The sequence below is a fragment of the Schistocerca americana genome, chromosome 4 (genome assembly GCF_021461395.2).
Source record: "Schistocerca americana isolate TAMUIC-IGC-003095 chromosome 4, iqSchAmer2.1, whole genome shotgun sequence".
NCBI lineage: Eukaryota > Metazoa > Arthropoda > Insecta > Orthoptera > Acrididae > Schistocerca > Schistocerca americana.
In genome coordinates this window covers 284,067,033-284,093,931 of record NC_060122.1, presented here as the reverse complement: position 1 = coordinate 284,093,931, position 26,899 = coordinate 284,067,033, and positions in this window count along the sequence as shown.

Sequence of the window (26,899 nt, the reverse complement as noted above, 5' to 3'; positions counted from 1 at the left end):
TACACACACCCATGCCTGAGGGAGGACTCGAACCTCCGCCGGTGTCAGCCACACAGTCCATGACTGCAGCGCCTGATATCGCTTAGCTAATCCCGCGCGGCGACATTAAAGTACCACACAGTCGGCTGTGCCACCCCAAACCTATATTTACAGCTACATCTGTGGGACCAAACTGCTGAGGCTTACACACTATTTAATCTAACTTAAACTAACTTACGCTAAGGACAACACACACACCCAAGCCCGAGGGAGGACTCGAACCTCCGACGGAGGCAGCCGCAGCTACATCTGCATCCATACTTTGCAAACCATTGAGATGGCAGAGGGCACTTCGCTTTATATAAGTTATTTGGTCTTCTTCTCGTTCCATTCACGTGTGCATCGCGGGAAGAATGTTTAAGTGCACCAGTGAGCACTGTAATTAATCTAATCTTATCTTCACAATCCTTGCCGGATAGATACGTAGAGGGTTGCAACATATTCCAAGAGTTACTCTTCCATTTAAAGCTGATTCTTGAAACTTTGTAAGTAGGCTTTCTCAGCATGGTTTGCGTCCATGTGATGCCAAATATTTATTTATTTATTTGTTTATTTATTTTTTTTAGGGTCTCCGTGACACTCTATTACGTGTCAAACAAACCTGTGATCATTCATGTTGTACTCTTCGTATACCTCCCATATCCTCTGTTAGTTACATTTAGCGTAGGTTACCACACTTCAGTAATTGCACGAGCATTTTTTAATCAATCCCCTTTGATTGCATTTCCTTAGCATTATACCAATGAACCGAAGTGTGACACCTGCTTTTCTTACGACTGAGCCATGTGATCCTTCTACTTCATATCCCAACACGTTGTTACACCGAGATATATGTGAGCTTAACGATTCCAATTGTGACTCGTCGGTGCTTAGCCATAGCATAATATTGGTTCAAATGGCTCTGAGCACTATGGGACTTAACTTCTGAGGTCATCAGTCCCCTAGAACTTAGAACTACTTAAACCTAACTAACCAGAGGACATCACACACATCCATGCCCGAGGCAGGATTCGAATCTGCGACCGTATCAGCAGCGCGGTTCCAGACTGTAGCGCCTAGAACCGCTCGGCCACTCCGGACGGCATAGCAAAATATATTTTTTAGTTTTGTAAAGTGCAAAACTTTACATTTCTGAATTTTTAAAACAAGTTTCCAATCTTTGCACCACTTTTGTATCTTATGAAGGCGTGATTGAATATCCGTGCAGCTTTTTTCAGGTAGTGCTTCATTCCAGGTAATCACGTCATCTGAGAAAAGTTTGAGGTAACTTTTGTAATGGTCTAAACGATCTGTGATACACAACATAAACTAGCTCCAACACACTTCCCTGCGGCGCAACTGATGTAATTTCTACACCTGTCCATGAATCTGCATACAAGATCGCATGTTGCGTCCTCCCTACCAATAGATCCTCGATCCATTCACAAACTTCGCTTGATACCCCAGACTATAGTATTTCCCATAAAAGCATTTCCTATAAAAGCATAAGTGTCTCACAGAGTCAAATGACTTTCGGAGGAAAAGAAATACTGCATCTGCTACAGTGCTTTGATCCATGGCTATCAGGATATCATATGAGAAAACCGAAAGCTGAATGTCGCATGACCGATGTTCACGGAGTCCATGCTGACTGACATGCAGGTCATTCTGTTCGAGATAGCTCGTGGGCCAGCAACACTGTAAGACTGGTCGCTGACGATGCAGCCGAGTATGGGAAAGTACTGTCGTTCTCCGTCGCCCAATACGCGCGTGGAATAGCAAACAAAACTGATAATAGTGGCACGCTTATCATTCACTATAGAGTGGCTTGCGAAGTAATTATTTTGATGTAGATCTCAATCTCTTTTTTCAACGATTTGATAATATTTTCTGTAATACACTCGCCATCCGTGCTCCGCGTTTGAGATTGAGGACTTCCTTAGCTGTGTGAAGCAGTAGGAACCGTCGCCGTGCGTGGGCGGGCATTATCTTGCTGAAATGTAGGCCCAGGATGGATAGCCACGAAGGGCAAAAATATGGGACGTAGAATATCGTCGACGTGCCACTGTGCTGTAAGGGTACCGCGGATGACAACCAAAGGGGATCTGCCACGAAAGGAAACGGAACCCTAGACCATCACTCCTGGTCGTCGGGCCCCACGGTGGGTGACAGTCAGGTTGGTACTCACCACTGTCCAGAGCGTCTCCAAGCACATCTTTGGCCTGGAATCTCATTGACTGGAGGAGGTCTTCGGTAATAAGTCATGCGTTGAATTTAGCCCCTATGATCAGCGAGGAAGTGTCTCGAGACTCCCTGGAGGGTGGTGGGATACCGTTTGACAGTCGCCCGCCATAAGGCCCGCCCGAAAGCCGGTAGTGAGGGTCTGGGGTGTCATTTCATTTCATAGTAGGACCCCCTTTGGTTGTCATTCGCGGCATCCTTATAGCACAGCGGTACGTCGACGACATTAGCGTTCGCCGTTCGCCAAACCCTACCTTGTCCAGCAAGGTCGTCAAATCTCGTCGTGGGAAGATGTGGTTCATCTGTAAAGATGACCGCTTATAAAACACTAATACGACCTATTCTTGAGTAGTGCTCGAGCATTTGGGATCCCTATTAGGTCGGATTGAGGGAGGACATAGAAGCAATTCAGAGGCTGGCTGCTACATTTGTTACTGGTAGGTTTGATCATCACGCGAGTGTTACGGAAATGCTTCAGGAGCTCGGGTGGGAGTCTCTGGAAGAAAGGAGGCGTTCTTTTCGTGAATCGCTACTGAGGAAATTTAGAGAACCACTATTTGAGGCTGACTGCAGTACAATTTCACTGCCGCCAACTTATATTTCGCGGAAAGACCACAAAGATAAGATAAGAGAGATTAGGGCTCGTATAGAGGCATATAGGCAGTCATTTTTCCCTCGTTCTGTTTGGGAGTGGAACAGTGAGAGAATATGCTAGTTGTGGTACGAGGTACCCTCCGCCACGCACCGTATGGTGGATGGCGGAGTATGTATGTAGATGTAGAAATCTCTCCCCAAACGAGAATGTTGGGAACGTCATGGGCAATGTTCTCCAACCAGCTCGGGATTTTAACCATCTAAAGCGCCAATTGGACTAAATTTGTCTCTATACCCCTCAGGAGGAGATCCAACAACACTCAGTCAATGCCAAGCCGAATAGCTGCTTGCATAAGGGCCTGAGATGGACTAATGCCTTACTGACTTGCTCAATCTGTGCTTTCTCTTGAAAGAACCATCCATTTCTTTCCTAAATTGTAATCTTTTTTTTTTTTTTAGACTGTGTTTGAGGCGAAGACGAAACCGTGGAGAGATGCCGACTTAGTGGGATAATTAATACATAGTACGGAATGCTTGTGTGAATAAAGCTATCAAAGAGTATTGATTTTAATAATTGTACTCGCGATTTGGCAATAACACCTCATCCATGTTGGGCCACTGACTCCGAAGGCATACGCGTTATAACAGTGTCGACAAAGTGAACCCTGAATCTCCGAACTCTTCCTAAACGGACAGTTGCCCCAGTTTCAAGTTGCCGTTCAAGGTATCCATTTCATCGATATCTAACACCTCCCCACAAGCTTTTGAGGCTCTTTTTAAATGCATTAAGCTAAGCTGGTGACCATTTAGCGTTTCTTATGGCACTCTTAACGTTTAATGTCAGTAGTCCAAGAAAATGCGAATAAATGTCTGCCTCCGAACATGCAGTATCGCAGATGGATATGGAAACGATAACACATTTTTGTTTACATAGACGTTGGTCATATTCCATAGGCGTTGGTGTGTATGTGTGTGTGTCGTCTGTTTCTTTTCCCTCTTTCGCTCTCTAAAATCCCCGTCTAGCATCCAGATTTAGGTTTTCCATAATTTCCCTGAATCGCTCCAGGCAAATTGTCTGGATGGTTGGATGGTTCCTTTGGCAAGGGCACGGCCTGTTTCCGTCCCCATCCTTTCGTAATGTAGGCTTGTGATCTTTCTCTAACGACCACTCTCGACGGTACGTTACACTCTAATCTCTCTCTCTCTCTCTCTATCTCTCTCTCTCTCTGTGCGTGCGTGTGTGTGTGTGTGTGTGTGTGTGTGTGTGTGTGTGTGTGTGTGTGTGTGTGTGTGTGTGTGTGTGTATGTTTGTGTGTGTGTGCGGGTGGTTCTTGCTTTGCCAAAAGCAGTTAACTAGATTTTTTAGTTTCTTTTTTATGTACCTTCAGTCTCTACTCATCTCCATCTTCTCTAGAGTTGAGGGGTTCGACGCTGTGTGATATTTTGAAGTGAAGTGGAATTTGCTTCAGTGTTTGGTAGCTGTTATCAGTAATCATACAGTTCTGCCCATACAACAGAGGAAGCGACTTCTTCGATTTGAGTGTTCCTCGATTTAAGTGTTCTTTTATTTGCTCTCGTTGAGGCAAACTATTTATGACTCAATGCGGCTTCTAAAGGAACTTCTTTGTTTTTGGCTCATCAGAAGACCCAGAATCACTTCTCTTCTTCAGCATGTATTCGTGGGGGTACGACCAAAACTTTTCATTTCGTTCGGGTTTGCGTTTGTTGTTTCCAGATTGTTATTATTTTTGAGGGACTGTAAACAGTCATTCCGTTTCACGCTATCCTTATAATAAGCGGAAATAATCTACGAAAAACAAAGAAATGCACGATAATACGAGAGCAAATCAGAAAATCTTTGCCCCTATTTTTTAGCCAAATTACGACTGGGACGCGCTTTTCATCTTAGCATTACACAGAAAGCAGCAGGGCCATAATATCAAACATATACAGCTTGCAGAATGAGATTGTCACTCTGCAGCGGAGTGTGCGCTGATGTGAAACTTCCTGGCAGATTAAAATTGTGTGTCGGAGTAAAGCTGTGAGGACGGGGCGTGAGTTGTGCTTGGGTAGCTCAGTTGGTAGAGCACTTGCCTACGAAAGGCAAAGGTCCCGAGTTCGAGTCTCGGTCCGGCACACAGTTTTAATCTGCCAGGAAGTTTCAAATACAGCTTGTGTTAAACAATTTTATTTACCTTACGCAATTTAATACAACAAAACAGCTTGGAGTTTAACAACCTCACCACAATTACAATAAAACTTTTGTCAAGCCCCTGTGAACATTTACTTAACCAATGTATAAGGCATTAATTAAAGTTGCTTCTGGCACAAACATTTAATAAAACCAAAACTTGGCAAACTCAAAACCGGCAAGACTAGGCTATACAGTGACTTCCATTTGCAATAACATTTCATACCAAAGGAATAATTAAATATTACAAAAGCCAAGGAATAAAAGGGTAACTTCAAAAATCTTAACGCTCCCTACTGAACGCAGCCGGTTCCCAACTTCTGCCTAAAGAATAATCAAGTAGGTGCCAGTACAGATAAACACTAATTAAATAACAAACAGTTAATCAAAGAGACCCTTGACATCTAAAGATTGCTCGGTAACATACACGCATAAAACCTTGCTTTACAAAAATTTAAACCTTTACAACTCACACATAAAGTACAAATAACAACATCCTGAATGATAAAAAAGAACAGTTAACCAAGCGGAGGCTTAATGATTCTGATCGGGCACTAATGACGAAGATCGAAGTCATACTTCAAGCCCAAAGTACATTCGCCAGAGTGGCGGAGGAACGGGCTACCAAGCTTAACGACCTGACGGAGCCACAAACAAAGAGCGAAGTAATACTTAGCTTAAAGACGTGACTGAGGAAGAGAGCCTCCACATGGAGCCAGTCAGACGAATTACAATTCCCCTTTCAACGGCCACGTCGTCAAGCCCCGAAGCCACGCCCCACCGTATCGGACGAATGCACTGCGCTCCACGTAACTGAAACATAAATCAACTACAATGGCACACTCGCATTTACACGTTCATACTACACAAGACATAAAACTGTGTAGATCCTTGTATTTACAAAGCACGGTTAGCATCACCATAAACATACAATCACTAAATAATGAGCAGCTCACCAATGTTGCTTACATATATCTACTGATCCTTTATCAAGTAGAAAGAAACCAAGGTGGAATGCCTAAGGCTCTTTATCATGGCATGTGTGACTTAACTTGCCATGGCATACTCGTGACCAAGCTCACATTGTAGACGACGTTGATTAACGTTGAATAAAATGTTCTCGGGTTTCCAACCGCGTCAATTGCTTAATACTATACTAGCTTTCGGCCAAGCACTCCTCGGCCATTGTCAAGTGGTATGACTGCCAGTGGGCTTTTGGTGCGCCCTTATATACGCTAGCTGCCGGCTGTGACGTCACTGGTTCCCGTGACATTGCCATATCTGGGCATGTTTTGAGTCGGCGTTCGATGGAATTTTCCATGAAGAGGTTTCCAACAGCTGGAGCCAACGGCCTACCCATTGCTACGCCGTCTGTCTGATCGTAATATTGGCCGTTGTACACGAAATAGGAGGACTTAAGAGGATATTGCCATAGATACCGCGCCATTGAAGCCGAAGTGTTTCTTTCGATACGTTGACGACACGTTCGTCATTTGCCCACACGAATACGAGAAACTAGACGAGTTTTTGGAACACCTCAATGGCATCAACAGTAATACCCAGTTCACCATGGAGGTGGAGAAAGATAATGCATTGCACTTCTTAGACGTCCTTGTCCACCGTAAAAGAAATGGGTGCCTTGGCCACAGCGTCTACAGAAAACCCATCCACACAGACCTGTACCTGCACGCCACCGGCCATCATCATCCAGCACAGAAGCGCAGAGTATCACAAACATTGGTGCATCGTGCAAGAATATCAGACGACGATAACCTGCCCCATGAACTGAGCCACATACGCAAGGTTTTCAGAAATAACCGCTACAGCGCCCATCAAGTGAAAGAAGTGATTTCTGGGAAATATCAGAATAAGACCACCGACGAAGAGCAGGAAATGAAACTTGCTTTGCTGCCATTCTGTGGCTCTGTGTCGGGAAAGATAAGCCGCCTGTTGAAAAGACACAAGATCAAATCAATCTTCAGGCCTCGAACGAAAATCCATCAATTACTGAGACCAGTTAAAGACGCAGAAGATCTCAGAACACCTGGAGTCTACGAAATACCTCGTGAGTGTGGCCAGAAGTACATCGGACAAACAGTACGCACTGTGGAACAACGCAGGAAAGAACATGAGAGGTTTTATCGTCTACGCTATCCAGAGTTAGCTGAGGATGCGTTAGAAAATGGTCACCACATAAAATTTGACGATACCTCTGTCGTGGCTCGCACTAACGGCTTCTGGGACAGTTTAATAAAGGAAGCTATTGAAATAAAAATTACCGCAAACACCCTGAATAGAGACGGTGGCTTACAGCTCAGCGCTGCGTGGGATCCAGTGATAGCGCGGTTTAAGAGGGCACATCGAACGCCGACTCAAAACATGCCCATATATGGCAATGTCAAGGGCACCAGTGACGTCACAGCCTTCAGCTAGCGTATATAAGGGCGCACCAACAGCCCACTGGCAGTCAAATCACTTCACAATGGCCAAGGAGTGCTTGGCCGAAAGCTCGTGTAGTTTTAAGCAATTGACGCGATTGGAAACCCGAGAACATTTTATTCAATGTTATCGCCGCGAGACTCTGCATTCATACATAACGTTGATTAACCATTAACATATAGGCCTATAACTAAGCCCACAGTTGCACCTGCTTTAAGGGGGGTAGGACGTCAAACGGGCCGACTTGGAGCAGGAGAGGCACCACAGGACATTTTAATTTCCACTGTCTATACTTTTACAAATAAATTCATAAAACTTTGTCAGCATGACCAGGAAGGATTCAGAATTCACACTCCTAGCAGTGGAAGTTCGAAAACATAACGAAATGATTTTTGTTACATGTGAAATTTCATCATTTCCTTCACTTACTAATGTCAGTATTTGTTGCTATAGGTACACTTTTCTTCATAAGTAAGATAGATTCTTCGATGAGTTTTGCACAGCTTACAAACCATACTTACAGGTGTATGAAACTCTAGAATTTTACAAATGTATTAAAAACTGCGATAAACATTGAGGTAACTAACTACAAAATTTGTGTTTTTTCTAAACATGAAGTTTAAAATACAACAGCTCATTCGTTTTTTCATAAATTAAATAAATTCTAGAGTTTCATACACCTGTAAGTATGGTATGTATGCTGTGCAAAATTCATCGAAGAATCTCTCTAATTTATGAAGAAAAGTGTACCTATAGCAATAAACGCAGCCATTAGTAAGTGAAAAAATGACGAAATTTCACACGTAAAAAAAAATTATTTTGTTATGTTTTCGAACTTCCAGCTCAATGAGTGTCAATCCTGAATCGTTCCTGGTGATACTGACAAAGTTTTATGAACTTATTTGTAAAAGTATAGACACTGGAAATTAAAATGTCGTGTGATGCCTCTCCTGCTCCAAGTAGACCCGTTCGACGTCCTACCCCCGTTAATCGAACACACACCATATGAGAGGCGTACGGTTAATCCAGGCGACACTCCGGCAAGCTCTTCTTCTCAACGTTCACTGTGTGGTGAGCACAATACCAAACACGAGGCGTCGTGCCAGAACCCAACTTCGCCGTCGTCTCCAGCCGCAGCACCCACATGTCACACGCGCAATGAGCATGTACACCAAGTAAGGGCCAACCTCTCGACCCCGTAGTACCTCGCGACCGACAGACCACACAGTCCCCGCTACCTCGAAGCTGCAGACTTAGCCGGACCCACAATGGACAACGGACTCACGGCCGCCCAAAGAAAACTAGAAAGCAAAGATGACACCAGCGGGACAGAAGTACTGGCACCAGCGTCGCTATGTATCAAAGGATGAAAATGTGAAGTCAACATATCCATTCCCAGCGTTGGACCTTTCTTGATTCGTGCCGGCCTTATCTGCCGGTAGTACCGCCGCATGCAGCTGCTGTGGCTTGTTGAAGATGGCGGTTGTGCTTCACTCGCCCCCTGCGTTAGAGCGCGGGGCGAACGCCCATCAAGATGTACAGGGAAATGCAGCCCGTATATGGGGAAAACTGTCTCGCTTTGAGAACTGTGAGGTGGTGGTGGTGGTATGAGATCGAAAAAGGCCGTGAAGTCTTATACGACAAAGACCTGTCAGTGAGGCCGCGTTCGTCGCTGAGTGATGACAACATTTCCGTCATGAATGCAGTGGTGAAAGCAGATCAGTGTGTGCTATGGCGGCCATTTCCAAGGAGCTTGGCTTAGCATAATGGGAGTGGCTTACGACATCGTACACGGGTCCTTAGGGTACCGGAAGGTTTCACGTCGGTGAGCGCATAAACAGTTGGATGACATGATGAAAGGGAAGTGAGTGGCGTCTACAGATCACCTGGAACGGTACTCCAAGGACGGTGAAGATTTCCTGAACCGCATTCTTATTGACGATGAAACGTGGATACTGCATTTCACGCCGGAACCCAAGCAGCAGAGCATAGTGTGGAAACATCTAGGTTCGCCTGTGACAAAAAAAAAATCCGTTCAGCGCCATCTGTTCGGAAAGTGATATTAACAGCCTTCTGGGATAGCCGTGTACCGCTCCTGCTGGATTTCATGCCACAAGGTGCAACCATCAATGCCGAAGTTATTGTTCCACAGTGTCACGTCTGAGGACTGCCATCAGGCGAAAGCGTCGAGGAATTCTCGATGTGGACAACGTGATTCTTCCCCACGGGAATGCGAGACCACATGTGGCAATCAGAACTGCCGGAAAGTTCCGGGCATTTCACTGGGAGATTCTGAACCATCTATCGTATAGTCGAGACCTCGCCCCTGGTGATTTCCACGTTTTCGGACCGCTGAAGAAGTTCCTGGCAGGTCAGCTACTCACAAGAAACGATGAAGCCAAGACAGCAGTCCGACGGTAGTTCCATAGTCAGACGGACAAATTCTACCGCAGGGGCATCTCAAATTTAGCGCTGTGATGGCATAAATCGGTGATCCGGTGTGGGGACTAAGTGAAAAAATAATGTAATGGTGTAAGGTACGTAGAACAGGATGTATATTTGTGATTACCTGTATGTACCTTATTTTGGCAAATAAAAAATAGAGGCAAAGACTTTCTGATTTGCCCTCGTACTTTTCAAATTCCACGTTTTCATCTTCGTTTAAACTGCTACCACAAAGACAAATTTTGGCCCGTGCGAAAGGCTGAGTCTTTTAAAGAGTGAGACGTAGTACAATAAAGGCCCAACAGAACCGCAGAACGGCGAACGGCTGTCGCACTTGTGTCCCCGTCTGGGATGGGAACACTCCTGCGACTGCGTACGGTCAACAGTGGCCCGCGCGCACGACCCAGAGGAATGCGTGGCTACGCACCGCTTGCATGCACCTCTATCCTCTATGTGCAGCGACTGCTTGTACATAGTGCGCACAGAATGTTACACGCGTCAAAATTCACCTTTACGTTCTTCCATGCTTGGGGAGTGGTGGGGGTTACACCCTTTGAACGTAAATGGCAAGGCGTTAGCTGTCTTAGATGCGATGTACCGTATTCTCTACTTGCAGAGGGTAGCGCACACATAATGCATTTTCAGTGTACACGGTCTTTTCGTGTAAAAAGATTTCAGAGGCAGACTTTCCAGTGTGTTCTAGTAGCCACCTTCAGCGCTCATTTATCGACGTACTCATGTGGAGTGTTTTCACACTAGAGAGGGACGTACGCCTTTATCAGTTCTGATCGAATCGGCGCGCCTCTTTAACGACCAGTGGTAATGGTGCATTGGCCAGTCTGAGTCTCGACTATAAGCGGTTGCACCAGCCACTGTGGCCGAGCGTTTCAAGGCGCTTCAGTCTGGAACCGCGCGACCGCTACGGCCGCAGGTTTGAATACTGCCTCGGGAATGGATGTGTGTGATGTCCTTAGGTTAGTTAGGTTTAAGTAGTTCTAAGTTCTAGGGGACTGATAACCTTAGACGTTAAGTCCCATAGTGCTCAGCTCCATATAAGCGGTTTCTCAAATCCATTTAGTTAATCCCTGACTCATTCTCATCCTCATCGTAATAGAACAACATGATTTTTTGCTTCAGATGTTACTATTAGCGCACAAATTGGAATAGCCCTGGGTTTGAGCAAATTTATGAACTGTCGTCAAAAGCTGGAACTAACTGGATGAACTTGGTATATAGTCATTTAAGAAAATCAGTCAGTAGCACTTAGACTTAGACAGTTATCAACAAAACTGGAGGGAAGTACTATCCCTCTTATCAATCACTCTCCACACAATTTGTTGTATACGTAGTTGCACTTCTAACGTATCATAAAATGTAGTATGCCATAGTAGCAACCACGTAATTCTATTAACGCTTCACGTATTACAACTAGGTACATTGATGAGACGAAACATGATCACCATTATGACCACTTTGTGATGGCGTTCCCAATAGAATACTAAAGATTTTTTCCCATATAATAAGCCCAATCTTATCTGAAATATGGAAAGCATCAGTAAGCAAAGGAATTTTTTCAGAGTGACTGAAATATGCGGTTGTTAAAACCCTCTGTAAGAGAGATGTCGACATCTACCGATTTGTTACACTTCTGATACCATTTTCCAAAATCTTTGCGAATGTGATGTCAACAGTAATATCCTCAGAAAATCACAGTTAGGGTTTCAGAAGAGATGCTCCACTGGGAATTCCATATACATGTTCTCTCACATTACAAGTATTAAATAATAAAATAGCGCCCGTTGGTATTTTCTACGTCCCACCTAAGGCATCTGATGTGTGAAACACATTATTCTCCCAGATAAATTGAAGTTTTGTGGGATTGGTTGTATAGCCAACCAGTGTCATATCCAAACAACAGAAATCAAAAAGTCGTACTTAGTAGTTCAATCAACATTGTCTCGGGATGTAATTCCGGCTAAAGTGAAATCACGTATGAGATTCTCCAAGGCTCAATCTTAGGTCCAGTCTTGTTCCTCATATATGTAAACGATCTTCCCCGTTTAACATACAATCCAAGAATGCATACAGAAACAGAAGAAGTGCTAAACACTGTTCTTAAAAGTATCATTGACTGGTTTTTTGTGAAGGGTATCAACCTCAATTTTAAAAAGACACAACATATTCAGTTTGCACATCTCGTGTTACTACACAAATAAGTGTAACACTTGAGGAAATGTAAATAGGATGGAAACTTCAAAATTCTTAGATGTCCATATTTGTGAGAATTTAAACTGAGAAAATACATTTTTGAACTTCTAAAACATCTTAGTTCGGCCACACTTGCTCTTCGAATCATTATAAATCTTGGGGAGAAATAAATCAGTAAGGTGGCATATTTTACATATTTTCGTACAATAATATCACATGGCGTAACGTTCTGGGCTAATTCATCTTTAAGAAAGAAATACTTCGTTCTTCAGAAACACGCTATAGTAGTAATATGTAGTGCTCTCCCATGGTCATCTTGTAGACATCTTTTTTAGGGAGATGGGCATTCTTACTACTGCTTCACAGTATATTTATTCCCTTATGAAGATTTCTGACAATAATCAACTACAGCTCAAGAGGAACAATGATGTACCGGTACATAATTATGACACCAGAAGGAAAAATGGGATTCATTGCTCTACATTAAGGATATCTTTAGCACAAAGAGAGGTGCACAATGATGCAACAAAAATTTCTGATCACTTACCCAGTGATATAAAATTTCTGACTCACAGTAAAGTAAAATCTGAAAACAATGGCCGCGCCGGATTAGCCGAGTGGTCTTAGGCACTGCAGTCATGGACTGTGCGGCTGGTCACGGCGGAGGTTCGAGTCCTCCCTCGGGCATGGGTGTGTGTTTGTCCTTAGGATAATTTAGGTTAAGTAGTGTGTAAGCTTAGGGACTGATGACCTTAGCAGTTAAGTCCCATAGGATTTCACACACATTTTGACATTTTTTTTTTAAACAACGTGAAAAATTTTCTCCTTGAAAACTCCTGTTCTGTAGAAGAATTTTCATTGTTGTAATATCTAATAGGGTGGTAGGAATTACTAATTATATCCATATATAATTACCAAGGTTATAAATGTTCAGCATGTAGCCATATTAAAAATTAATTTGCCTCTCCAAGCAACAAACGGTACCTCGTCGTATCCGCTATATGGGAACGGATTTGGATAATCAACTACAGCAGAAGTGCCAGACTTTTATAGCTTTTTCGTTAGCCCTTGACGAAACCACAGATGTCACAGACGTTGCTCAGCTCGCAGTGTTTGTGAGGGGCATTAATGCGGAACGACAGGTTTTCGAGGAGCTGCTAGAGGTGATACAGGTCACGACGTATTTAAGGCTGTCTGTGAGTCTGTAGAAAACATGTGCTTGCCGTGGGACAGGCTCAGTCCAGTGGCAAAAGACGATGCACAGCAAATGGTTGGGAGTCAGTGAGGTTTCGTGACTAGTCTCAAGGGAAAAAATCAAAACCGAATGTCGGGAAGAAATGTCAAGCATACACTGTTTTGTGCAGCAAGAAGCGCTTTTTTTCTGAAAGTGTGAAATTTGCCGACGTGATGAAGGTCGTGGTGAAGTGCGTAAATTTTGTAAGGCGCCAGGGTGTCAACCGCCGCATGGTAAGGTGGCTTAGTAGAGACAAAGTTCTCGGTGTATTTTTCGCAATTCGGAACAAACTCCATTGTTTATGGAAATGAAAGGAGAGACGCAACCGTCACTCAGTGACGAGACGTGGGTAGCAGACCTGGCCTGCCTAACTGGCGTCACAAGATACTTAAACTACTTAAATACGTCACTTACGGAAGGGCTCTATTAATCGTAAAACGACTCGTTCCACATCGCTACGATAAGTAGTGCAAAAAGATTCATAGAACATGAAATTAACTAACCACCGCCCACCGCGACACCAATACTGCCTGGTGGCACTGCGGACTCGTGATACGATAAGGAAGTATAGAAGTGGAGCAGAGAGGAATGGGAAATCGTCCTAACAGCGACAGGGGCCGTAAGTGGGGAAATCCTCTGACATAAGCGACTTTGTCAAATGGCAGATTGTTGTGGTCAGGTGCCAGGTAACGAGTATACTGTTGTGGCATCAGACGCCAAATGTGGCGTGAAGACACCATTTGTAGTAGATGGTTGCCAGCAGGTGACGTATTAAAACTCGGCGAGAACTTTCCAAATGATTTATTTGCTTCCACTACAGTGCTCTCTTCACCTCGGTCTGTGTCACACGGCCCCACAATGCTGAGGAAGCGCCCCAGCGGCCTGCGCAGTGCAACACTGTGTTGTGCAGGCCTTGTACGCCAGCGGAGTGCATCGTCGTCAGGATGCCGCGGTCGACTCGGTGGTCTGCGCCCCTGCCGACTCAGCCCCGTTCAGTGTGAGCTGTAGGCGGCCAGCTGCGTCCTTCTCCTCGCCGGCGTGGCTGAAATCGCGGCTACGAACAAGCACCCGCTATCCGGCATCTGTATCTGCGGCCCTCGCTTCGCGAAGTCTCCAGCGTGTGTCGGGAGCCTAGACGTCTGCCCCCGGTAGTGAGCCGAGGAGTGGCCCACCGTGGCTGGGTGCGGACCCTGTGTCAGTCTCAGAGGGTCGAACCAATGACCCGCCATCGACTGGGACACTGGCGCCCCATCTGTTGCTGCATGTAGCCCGACGGTGTTACACGCCCCGCCGTCCGGGAGAGCTGCCACACTTGAATCCCGGTGTTGGCCTCAGAGGGTTGAACCAGTGACCCGCCATGGACTGGAATGCTGGCGCCCCATCTGCTCTGCGTGTAGCCGGGGTGGTGCAACACACCCCACCGTCCAGGAGAACTGTCACACTTCAATGACTCTCATTAGAAAACAACACCTATTTATAGTAGGCTGTGCGCCTCCATTTTGCCAAGCACGCCGGTTCGCGTCACATAAGCATAACTGTTAGGTTGGCCAGTGGCCCCCATCTGCCTGTGGCTTGCGCCATGGAAACTGCTGTGTGCACCTTCTCCGGCAGTTCTACGCCCCTGTGGCCTCTATTTGCATTCGCAACTGCTTGTATGTGTAACTTACTGCAATCCGGCCCGCACCTGGCTGTAAATAGTGCTCTGAATACCGCACAAAACTGACTTTCCCTATCCTAAACGGTGGTGCCGCTGCAATTCCGAAAACGGTGAAGCTGCTGTCGAGAGCATCTATGGTAATTGGCTGAAGGACAGTGGAACCACGACAAGGTGACAGTGTATTGGACGTCCACGCTTCATAGTATAATGTGGAGGTGCCTGCATAATAAAGCAAAATAGGTGGTTATCTGTGACAGATTTGACGCTGGAGTGCAATGGTGGTGCAAGCGCAGGTGTTTCGGAGTACACCATCCAGGGCAGTAGATGACCCCTAGGTGTTCCCATATCATCGTCAGTTAAGATTGCAGCGTTCATTGGACTATCATGATTGGACTGTGGACTAACGTATACGTGTCGCCTGAGTGAATGAAACACTTTCCTTGTTACGGCATGTCGATGGTCGTGTGGAATACGCCGTCATACAGACGAACTGCTACTCGACGCATGCACCGAGCCACGTAGGCAGGCCACTAGGGCAGTATTAACCTGTGGAGTAGAGTCTCCTGGGTTTCCACAGGACCTGTGGTAGCAATAGAAGACATCATTACATCTGTGGACTACGTGAACATAGCGGAACACCTGCACATCCACTTGCTTGACGTCTTTTCAGACAGCGATGGCATCTTCCAGCAGGATAACTGTTCGTGTCTCAAGGTCAAATGGTTCAAATGGCTCTAAGCACTATGGGACTTAACATCTGAGGTCATCAGTCCCCTAGACTTAGAACTATTTAAACCTAAGTAACCTAAGGACATCACACACATCCATGCCCAAGGCAGGATTCGAACCTGTGACCATAGCAGCAGCGCGGTTCCGGACTGAAACGGTCGCAAGGTCAGAATAGTGGTTAGAGGAGTCTGACAGTAAACTCACGTTGATGACTTGACGGCCAGATTCGCCTGGTATAAACCTGGTAGAACACTTTTGGGATGCTGTCGGACGCCAGGTAGTGCCCGCAAACCACGTGCTCGTATTTAACTGGAATTGCACGATTCGTGTGTAGCCACCTGGTGCCATGTATCTCTGGAAACTTACCAAAAACATGTCGCATCCACGTCATGCAGTATCGCTGCTGTGTTGGTTTCCAAAGATGGACTACAATTAGGCAGGCCGTTATAATAATTTGGCTCATCAATTTGTGTAACTCAGGCTCTGTTGGATGGTAATCAGTTTTGCTTTAGGAAAGGTAAAGGCACCAGAGAGGCAATTCTGACGTTGTGGTTGACAATCGAAGCAAAACGTTCATAGGATTTGAAGACCTGGGAAAGGGTTCGACAATGTCAAATGGTGCAAGACGTTCGAAATCCTTAGAAAAATAGTGGTAAGCTATAGAAAAAGAAGAGTTATGTACAATATGTACAAAAACTAAGACGGAACAATAAGACAGACAGATCAAGAACGATGTGCTAGGATTAAAAAGGATGTAAGTCAAGGATGTAACCTTTCACCACTACTGTTCAATCTATGCATTGAAGAATGAAAGAAAGATTCAAGAGTGGGACTAAAGTTCGAGGTGAAAGGATGTCAATGATAAGACATGCTGAGGACATTACTGAACCTCAGTAAAAGTGTAGAAGAATTACAAGATCTGTTGAATGAAATGAATAATCTACTGAGCACACAATATGGACTAACAGTAAATCGAAGAAAGACAAAAGTAATGAGGAGTAGCAGAAATGAGGACAGCGAGAAATGCAACCTCATAATTGGGGATCTCGAAGTAGACGAAGTTAAGCAATTCCACTACCTAGGTGGCAAAATAACCCATGATGGACGGAGCAAGGAGGATATAAAAGGCAGACTACCACTGAAAAAAGGGCATTCTTGGCCAAGAGAAGTCTACTGGTTTCAAGCACAGGCCGTAATTTAAAGAAGGAATTAGTGAGGATGCACGTTCGGAGCACAACACTGTATGGTAGTGAAACATGGACTGTGGGAAAACGGGAGCAGAACAGAATCTAGCATTCCAGGTCTGGTGCTACAGACGAAAGTTGAAAATAAAGTGGACTGATAAGTAAAGAATGAGGAGTTTCTCTGTAGAATGGGCGATGACAAGAAGAAGGGATAGTATGACAGTAGACGTGTTGAACCTATACGCGATACTAAATATTAAATCGTGCGACGACATTCAGCGCAAAACAAAATAAAAAGAAAATTGTAAAACTCTGAAAAAGCATGTGCAATTAACTGTCAGAACGGTAATTTGTAATGAATCGAAATGATAACGAAGCGCCGGCCAGTGTGGCCGAGCAGTTCTAGGCTCTTCAATCTGGAACCGCGCGACTTCTGTGGTCACAGGCTCGAATCCTGCCTAGAGCATGGATGTGTGTGATGTCCTTAGGTTAGTTAGGTTTAAGTAGTTCTAAGTTCTAGGGAACTGATGACTTCAGATGTTAAGTCCCATAATGCTCAGAGCCATTTGAACCTGATGAAAAATATTATTTAAAGGCAAGAAAACGTTTTATTAGCTTTGTAATTACACCCTGGATACGAAAAAAACACATTTACTGTAAGAAAAAACACAGAAGTTACACACAAGCCAAGAATAAAGATATTGACAGCAGAGTCATGGAGCAGCACACAAATATAGACGTCAAGGAATTTTTTTTCTTTTCTTTTAACACTTCCTCCAAAAGAAAAAAATCATGAAATTATTGCTTTGTCTCTTGCATGCCAATTTCTGAACATAGAAAATTAAATCGAACTCGTTCAAGAGGTTTCGTCAAAATATCTGCCAACTGGTTGTGTCCATCAATGTGTTCCAAGAAAATCTCACCGTTCAGATATCTTTCACGAACATAGAAATGTCGGGCCTCTATATGTTTAGAACGTCGATGATATTCTGGATTTTTTGCCAACTTCAATGCACTAGCATTGTCAATGTAAAGAGCTGAGCTGGAGGCTGCCCCGACATTTCCACTAATTCTGATAGCAGACGACATAACCAAACTAACTCTTTTGCTCCTTCACTAGCTGCAACTATTTCCGCCTCGGTTGTGGATGTGGCCACTACTTTCTGCAACTGACTTGTCCATGACACTGCACCACCTGAGTACTTTGCAAGAATTCCAGTTGTTGAGCGCCTTGTCCAGTTATCACCTGCGAAATCTGCATCAGCGTAAATCTTTAACTCTTCTTTTTTATTATATACAATTCCAAAATTTAAGGTCCCTTTCAAATACCGGAAAATGCGCTTTACTCTATTCCAGTCTTCAGTGGTTGGTTTCTCCATAGCTCGAGCAGCTTTATTGACTGCAAAAGTGATGTCTGGACGAGTTACTATTGAAAGGTACATGAGACAACCAATTGCTTCACGGTAGGGTACAGATGACGAAACTTCTTCGTTTTGATTATTGTCCTCACGTCCAATAGGAGTTGAGATTGTATTGCATTCTGCCATTCGAAATCTTTGCAGAACTTCTTCTGTGTATTTCTCTTGACTTATCATTATTGCTCCATCTTCATATTGCTTTATTTTTATGCCAAGAAAATTATCAAGACTGCCAGTTGTTATTTCGAATTCATGTTGTAAAACATCCATAAAAACAGCAATTTCCTTCTTGTTACTGCCGACAATCAGGCCATCATCAACGTAGATTGCCACATAAAGGCTATTTCCATTTTGTCTACGATAAAATAGGCATGGGTCTGCATCACTGTTTGAAAAACCAGCTTTCTTCATGAACTCAACAAAACCGTTTGTTCCAGCAACGTGGGGCTTGCTTCAACCCATAAAGACCTTTTTTTTAAGAAACATACTCAGCCTGTACCATCTTCGAAACCTTCTGGTTGTTCCATATATACTTCATCTTCAAGTATTCCATTCAAAAAAGCTGTCTTTACATCGAATTGTTCTAGCAGCATTTTCTTTGAAGCAGCTACAGCCAACAGAGTTCGTATGGTGTCATAACGTGCCACAAGACTAAAGGCGTCGTCATAATCAATTCCTGCTTTCTGAATACAGCCTTTTGCAACCAATCTGGCTTTAAAGCGAGTACCTCCATTTACTGCGACCTTTCGCCGTAGAACCCAGCGGTTTTGCAATACTTTGGCATTCTTCGGACGGTCAACCAGCACCCAGGTATTGTTTTCCTTAAGTGATTGAAGTTCTTCACTGATAGCTTGCATCCATTCTTCCTTCTCGTTTGGCTGCAATATTTCTGAAAAACAGTTTGGATCTTTGTATCCAAGTGCATCAACTTTTGTTGTCATACAAAATTCACCACTTTCCATCCAGGTTGGTTTTCTTCGTTGTCTTTTATTCTTCTGTTTCTCTTCATTAGAAGATTCAGCAGCTTCTGCTTTTAGAAATTCTGTTAATTCTTTATTTTCTTCAGATTCACTCGACTCTTGACTTTCTCTAGAATCGAGAGTGCCAATTTTTTCTTGAGTTTGGCTTCCTCCAGAAGTGTACAGCCTAGGAGATTTACATTGGTCATCTTTAGATGAATTCGGATCATTAAATTCTTCCCGAGGGACTTCAAATTCAACATGATCACTATGTAAATCACAAACAATTTCTGGCTTAAATTTTACATCGTGACTCAACACCACTTTTCTTTTAGATGGAATCCAAACTCTGAACCCATCTTTGTCATTAACATATCCAACAAGTCGTCCAAAAACTGCCTTATCATCAAACTTGGAACGGAATTGTTTGTTAATGTGAACATAGCAGCCTGTGCCAAAAATTCTGAGATGATCAAGTCGTCCTACTGGTCGATTAAACCATAGTTCATAAGGGGTTTTATTTTCAACTGAAGATTTTCCAGTACGATTTATTAGGTAGACTGCTGTGTTACATGCCTCTGCCCACAACCCTTTAGGTAATTTACTCGGATTTAGCATTGACCGGGCAGCTTCAACAATGGTCCTATTTTCCCGTTCAGCCACACCATTTTGTTCAGGAGTGTAAGGAGGAGGAATCAGTAGCTCTATTCCCCTGTCTGCAAGCAGTTCACTGACATTCTTATTGTTAAATTCTTTGCCACCATCACATCTAAATTGTTTGACAACATGTCCATTAGTTCGTGCTTCATTTAAAAACTGCTTAAGCACAGTACACACTTCACTTTTGTGTCTTAAAAAGAAAATTCGATGAAATTTACTAAAATCGTCTTTGAAACATACATAATAATGCTTGCCTCCAAAAGATTTCGTGCTCATTGGTCCATTTACATCCGCGTGGATTAATTCACCAGTACTGGTAGCGCGTATTGTTCGTGTTTTGAATGGCAGCCTATGCATCTTTCCAACCGCACAGCCGTCACAAAATTCACTCTTGGCATCTTCCACATTAATGTTCATTACTTTTAAAATATTCTTCACATGTTGTTTATTCTGATGACCAAACCTTTCATGGTACACTTGCAATGTTTCGGATGAAGTCATCAAGCTCATACGATTCAATTTTGCATTTCTAACAACACGCATGTTCAACACATAAAGTCAATTTTTCACATAACCTGTCATAACAATATTGCCACTGACTTGTTTTCGAACACAGATATTATTATAACTAAAATTAGTACTGCAGCCTCTGCAGGCAATGGCTCTCACAGAGAACAGATTAGCACTTGCATCAGGGACTTGTTTTCGAACACAGATATTATTATAACTAAAATTAGTACTGTAGCCTCTGCAGGCAATGGCTCTCACAGAGAACAGATTAGCACTTGCATCAGGGACGTATAAAACATTGTCCATTCTAGCATTGTACCATTTATTGTTTCGTCGGATTTGGATGTAAACTGTTCCTTGACCGTACGCACACATTTTCACATCTTGTTTTCCCAATGAAATTACTTAAGGAACATCAAATTCACTATACGAAACAAAATACTGTTTGTTGGGAGTGATATGATTTGTAGCGCCACTGTCGCAATACCATTTATTTGGGTCACTGTGATTGCTGGTACACACACCCATAGCGTATGAAGTAAATGCAGCGTGTTCACTGTCTCGCTTCTTCTCTTTTCTTTTATTGCTGTCACGAGTGTTCTGTGGACACACTGCTGCCCAGTGACCTAATTGTTTGCATTTATTACACGGAAACTTCTGTTTTAATTGTGACTTCGTCATCTTTACTTGCTGATTACTTGTTTGCCGTTTTCTTGTTTTAGAAACGACAAAAGCTGCACTTCCATTAACGTCTTGTTCACGCAGTTCAATAGTACAGAGTTTTTCAATCAATAAATTCAAGCTTTGCTTTTCTGTCGGTATCGAATCCCAGAGATCCTTAAAATTGTCGTAGTCTTTTCCCAGTGTAGACAAAATTCGACCATTTAAGATTCTTTCAGATAGCGTATTTTCTTCATGTTTTGATAATTCATCGTTCAGGTCCACAAATAACTTTTGCAGTTTGGCCACATGTGCATTAATATCTTCCGATTCATCACGTTTAACACGGAAAAATGTTTCAATCAACATATTCAAACGCTGAGTACTGCTACGTTCAAATCGGGCGCGTAATTTCTCCCAGATTTCTTTAGCATTCTTGCACGTTAAGACGAGTTCTGCAACAGGTTTACTTAGCGCACTTGCTATAAGACTTGCTGCCTTTGCGTCGTCCTTGAGCCATTCCACATACGCTTCTTTTTGTTCACTTGTCGCATCTTGCTGCAACTCTACACGTTCACGTGTACCGTTAATAAAATCTTCTAGTCCATATGAACGTAGCACCATAGAAATATGCCATTTCCATTTGGCCCAGTCGTCAGGTCCTTCAAGTTTATCAATGCTGACCTTATAATCGCCGCTAGCAGTCATGTTTCTTTACAGACATACGCTCATTTCAAATATTGTTTTAATTAAACTGTGTTGTTTGCCTTTACACGTGTACTGGGCCCATAACCTGATGAAAAATATTATTTAAAGGCAAGAAAACATTTTATTAGCTTTGTAATTACACCCTGGATACGAAAAAAAACACATTTACTGTAAGAAGAAACACAGAAGTTACACACAAGCCAAGAATAAAGATATTGACAGCAGAGTCATGGAGCAGCACATAAATATAGACGTCAAGGAATTTTTTTTCTTTTCTTTTAACAGAACCATTTGATAACAAAGCAAAAGACTCTCAAGATAACTGTATAGAATCTATGTAGCAACGCAATTGTTCTTTTACTCGCTGGTCCAAGAAAATAAAAAGAGCAGCGTTCTTACACTCACTCTCTGTTCTAGCCTTGAAGAAAACGCACGCTACGGCGGCCTTCTCAGATTGTATTTTAAATAATATATGATAATTTATGCTGATTGTGCATTTTTCTTTCATGTGCATAGTGACCTTCATGCAGAAGTAAAAATATTATTTGTAAGGTTTTCAGTACGCTAGATAAATAACAAGAACGGCCTAACACTCGACCATTCTTGGCAGACATCTTGCGCAGGAATAATTTCAATATAATTTCATTGCGTTCCGTCATCAACAGGCGCTTTAAAAGACTCGCATCGTAGTTAGTAAAGAAAAGAAAGTGCATCAATTAATTTATTTCGTATTAAAGTAAAAAATAAGAACATTCAGCTCAGTACAGGCATTGGCCGCTTCTCGGCAAAATTAAGATTATTCCGTTTAAAAAAGGAAATACTTTCTTTAATTCAAAAGTTTCTTTTTATTAAATTTCGCTACGGCAACGATATCCTGCAGCAATATTTTAATGTGATAACACGAAATATAGTAACTGAAATTACGTTTACGTTTTTGTCTCTATGAATGCTCCACGTAAACATCAATTTCAACAGATTCTAAAAAGCGCCTCACGCAATCCTGTATCAACCAGGCGGTGAGTCGCGAGCTGTTAAATAATTAGATCTCAGAGAATTATTTTACGGAAGTATATTAGATTCCAGTCCCCCATATTATTATCATTTTTTCTTGTGTCCGCTCCACCAAATAAGTGCTCTATTCACGCTCCTGCCGGGCGTAGATATCAATAAAGTTAGGCGTTAAGTTTTTCTCACACTCGTTTCGTCACATTCGTTGAGGACACCGTAAGTATACTTGAGATGGTGTCCGGACTTGGGCGGTAGCGGTACACTGTTAAGACGCCAGAGAATAACTTCCATGGTACTAGAGGGAACTGTAGAGGGTAAAAACTGTAGAGGGAGACAGAGATTGGAATTCATTTTGAGCTACCCTCAGATGAAGAGGTTGGCGTACACTGTTAAGACACCAGAGAATAACTCCCATGGTACTAGAGGCCACTGTAGGGGGTAAAAACTGTAGAGGAAGACAGAGATTGGAATTCAGTTTGCTAATAATTGATGAATTAGGTTACAATTGCTACCCTCAGACGAAGAGGGTGGCACGCGAGGGAAATTCGTAGTGAGCCGTATCAAACCAGTCAGAAGACTGATGAGTATAAAAAGGTATGTAACACTAAATGATCAACCACATGTATGAATTGCCGCTCACGTTACGTAAGTCATTTAAGGAAAACAAACCAAATCGTGATCACAAGTTGTTTGGTATAGTGCTAGAAAACAGTGTACAACGGCTCAGACTTTTGTTGGCCGTGCGTGCGATGTCCGAGAACTCCATACGTATGCAGGCGTAGTTTTAATGCTGCCTCAGCGGTCAGTTAAAGAGTTTGTTTCTCTGATGCGTGACTGTGAAGTTTCCTGCCGGCCTCTCCAGAACTTCATACAAATACTGGAAGAGGGGCGGCGACAGGTAATAGAAACACAGTAACGCCTCCCAAATCCAGCGTAAGCGCTTTTGTTTTGCTGTTAGATTCCCAAGGAGTTTCGAACTCCTACGTCCTACGAAGGCATCAACACTAAGTTGAGTTTGCCCACTTCGTATTCTGGACTCGTGTAGCAACAGCAACTAGTTTGATCTTGCAAATGGCTGTGTTTTTACTAAGCCCAATTCATTATTATCATGATCATCATCAAAATTGTCATCGTTTTCGTTGAGGAAACATAAGGCCTTGCGGAGGTAGTATCATTCACTGACTCAGACCAGCTGTGCTGATTGCTTGTAACTGCTTTAGTTCATTCACTGACTACACTTTGCAGTCTGGATTCTTAAGCCTACCTCCCAAATTTCTTCCCAGGAGTTTTCGTTCGATGATATTCTTTAAAAATTTAGTATGCCGAATTAGTTGTCCAATTACTTTCATTTTTCTAGATGGCGTCTTTTTTCTCGTTAAATTCCCTCAGTAACTTTCTCACAGTTCTTTTCTTTCTGGGAATTCTTGTGACTTTTCTTTATATCCTTATCTTGGCAAAACTTTGCAGACATCTGCAACCAGTTACAAGATCTGAACAATATATTGAATGTACATATGTGATACTGAAATGAGGGCAAGAGATATACATATTACAGCAAACCATAAAGTTTGTTATTCTATATGCTGAACACAGTTTTTTAACAAAATACGCTAAAATGGAATACAATTTGGCAACGGCTGATGGTGATTACATAAGATGGTGGAACCAGTGACGGAATTGCGTTCGATAAAGTCAAAAAGACATTAGAGCTCCCACAAGACTACTTGGTCCATGCACAGAAACACATTCTCGTTCTCAGCGCTGGACGAGTCCACGCCTCTGTTTCGAAGGGGCGGCCGCTTCAGTTGCCAGTCGCCTGCTGAGCTGTGGGCTTCGTCCTTAACGAGCGAAAGATTTTCTGCCCGCCCCGGCTACACTTCGGGAATGGAGACGTGCACATGCCAGTTTCACTGCGACCTTTTTCAAACGATTTTTAAAAAATCGGTAAAAAATCGATTCTCACGTATCTCATACCATCATTCGTTAGTTTCATGATGAACTGCCTATCATTTCGTTAACGGTCATAGTTATTGTAATACTTCTATGGGATGAACCAGAACGACTTGCTTATTTAGAAATTCAATTTTTTAAAAAGTAATGCAGTATTGGAGGGCAGCGTAGAGGGTAAAAATCGTAGAGGGAGACCAAGAGATGAATACACTAAGCAGATTCAGAAGGATGTAGGTTGCAGTAGGTACTGGGAGATGAAGAAGTTTGCACAGGATAGAGTAGCATGGAGAGCTGCATCAAATCAGTCTCAGGACTGAAGACCACAACAACAACATGCAGATATGTATTTAATCCTCTGAACAGCGTCAAATACAATATTTAAATTTTATGTTTACACAGTTTGTAAGACGTCAGGTAGATGGCGTCCATTATTCTCAACACGCTGTGTTATTTGAACTCGGAAGTTTCTTTCAACTCTTTCTTTTGTACCGACGGATATGTTGGCGACGGTTTGAGGAATGTTGTTCCTGAGGTGAGCCAGGCTCCTAGGACGATCGTTGTAAACAAGTGATTTTAGATAGCCCTATAACTATAAGGAACTTTCGCAGAGGCTAAATCAGACGACAGAGCTGGTCAGTGCAGATCTCCCCTCGGGAATATGAGGCGTCCTGGTGAGTGTAGCCACAGAACAGTTGTTGACACAAGTGCTGTGTGTGCCTTGGTACTATCCAGCTGGAAGGATACATCTCCCACATTCATCTTGGTTAGTGTTGGCAGGTAAAACTCCTGAATCATGTGGACATAGTGGTCAGAAGTCACCGACCAGTATGACTGTTCGTTTCCTTCAAAAAACCGTGGACCAATTATTCCAACTCGCAGTAGTGCTCACCAAACAGCTACATATGTTTAATGTAGAGAACGTTGATGAAGTCGTCTGCACTCTTTCATATTTTTAAATGTAGGTGGTTGGTTGTTTATACAATTATTATTACAATTATTTCTGAATATTTCTTTAGTCACTGTGCGTTTTCTTTTATACCGATTAGACTTCTATTGCCGTTAGTTACATTACCCAAGTTTACGTCATTCTTTTATTCGCTTTACAGTTGTATTTCCTATCTTAATCTTTACTTTTAATATCTCATCGAATGAACAGAGAAAACAGAAAATTACGCTACGTCATGTGTCCAATGAAGTGATGATTTCAACTTTAATGTCGTAGTGAATGACACAGGCGAGCACCGTAAGTGGAGGCCGAGTGATCTTCGATGAAGGTTGTCTCCATTCTCATTAGCGCTGTGAGGGAATTACGAACTTTCCTGGGGTTGAGAAATCGACCCTGAATGCAAACTAGTCTCATTGAAGCCAATGGCAGGAGAGTGCAGAAGGCAAAGAGGAATCTCCACATTAAAGATACTCAAGGACATAACGGGCTCTACAGCTAGTAATAAATGGGCAGAAGACAAGCATGTGGAATAAAGCAGAGGGATCTAAGCGTGTGGGAACATCGTTAAGAGTTTGGATTTGCGTCCCGGCACAGGATTCTAGTGAATATTTTTACTTTTCGTGAGCATTGTGCCATCTCAGTCATCCTACAGCCCCTCAAGGAGCGTTATTTTATACATGAGGCTATTTTAACAGAGTTCTTTCAAGTAAAAATGACAATATTTTTCCGTTAACAGTAAACATAAAGCAGAAAAAATTATTTACACATCTTATGACTTGAGACTTTCATTATAAACTTACCTCCAGCAATCACAGCAGCCTAAAAATTCAAAGAAAGTAAAAGAAATATATACACACAGACGGACGGGAACAAAAAAAGTTCGACAGAAGGCTACTGCATTCAGTAACTCTAGTGACAACCTGCCGCAGGTCTGCACACTGAACGTCACATTTGCTTATGTGGAATACCTCATAGACCCGCATTCTTATTCGATCAAGCGATCCAATAATTACATTTTATAGGATCTACAAAAAACTTACGGAACCACAAAAGATTGATAACTGCCCATTCCGTAGCGTTTCAACATAGATTTTTTGTACTTAAAAGGTAAGCATGATTTCATTTGTATATCTAACTGAT